Below are 1,081 nucleotides of genomic sequence, written 5' to 3'. Positions count from 1 at the left end.
TTGCCCACGCCTATGTCCTGAATGGTACTGCCTATATTTTATTCTAGGATTTTTAGAGTTTGGGGTTTTGCATTTAAGTATTTAATCCATGTTGAGTTAATTTTTGTATAAGGTATGAGGAAGTGGTCCAGTTTCAATTTTCTGCAAACAGATAGCCAGTTATCCCAGCACCATTTGTTGAATAGGGAATTATTTCCCCATTGCTTGTGTTTGTCAGGCTTGTTGAAGATGAGATGGTTGTGGATGTGCAATCTTATTTCTGAGTTCTCTATTCTGTTCTGTTTGTCTATGTGTCTGTTTTTGTACCAGTATCATGCTGTTTTTGTTACTGTAGCCTTATAATATAGTTTGAAGTACGGTAGGGTGATGCCTCCAACTTTGTTCTTTTTGCTTAGGATTGTCTTGGCCATACAGACTCTTGTTTGGTTCCATATGAATTTTAAAACAGTTTTTTCTAAATTTGTGAAGAATGTAAATGGTAGGCTAATAGGAATAATATTACATCTATAAATTACTTTGGGCACTATGGCCATTTTCACGATACTGAAAAATATGAAACCTTCACAAACATGCATGTCACCCTTGTGCAGGGGCCATGCTAATCTTCTCTGTATCATTACAATTTTAATATATGTGCTCCCAAAGTGACCACATTATATGATTTTTGTCTGGTTATTTTAATAATGTTTTTCAGTAAATCTTTCTTATATCATTATTTTAATGCTTAAAATACATATTGCTCTTCATATTTTAACATGTGCAACCCGGTATTCTGTGATATAATGCATAATAGGTTTTCCATCTCATCTTTGTAAATGTATGTCTGATCATATCTAGTATATTCCATGTATTTTCTTAAAAAGCAGATGCAGAGCCTTGAGTTAATTGTACATCTCAGTCCTTTGCTCATTATCACGTAACCCCCATTAAGTTCCCTTAGGCTATTATTATTTCCCAGTGTCCCTGTTGTCCACTAGTTTTTCTTCCACCACTCCCACTCCCCCTATAGAAAGTCACTAAACATGCCTACTGTACTTCCTTTTATGTGTACATGTTTTAGTAAAATGTTTTGGGATTGTGC

General features: G+C 34.8%; 1 non-coding gene across 1 annotated transcript; it reads right to left on the bottom strand.

Moving 5' to 3' along the window:
- Nucleotides 1-545: 545 nt before the first annotated feature.
- On the bottom strand, nucleotides 546-652 carry LOC116271576. Its single transcript, XR_004180189.1, has one exon. It is a non-coding gene; the product is annotated as a U6 spliceosomal RNA (small nuclear RNA).
- Between the last annotated feature and the right edge of the window lie 429 nt (nucleotides 653-1,081).

This window comes from Papio anubis, chromosome 19 (genome assembly GCF_008728515.1).
Source record: "Papio anubis isolate 15944 chromosome 19, Panubis1.0, whole genome shotgun sequence".
Taxonomy (NCBI): domain Eukaryota; kingdom Metazoa; phylum Chordata; class Mammalia; order Primates; family Cercopithecidae; genus Papio; species Papio anubis.
Note: the sequence above shows the minus strand (reverse complement) of the source record. Positions and strands in the feature narration are given on the sequence as shown.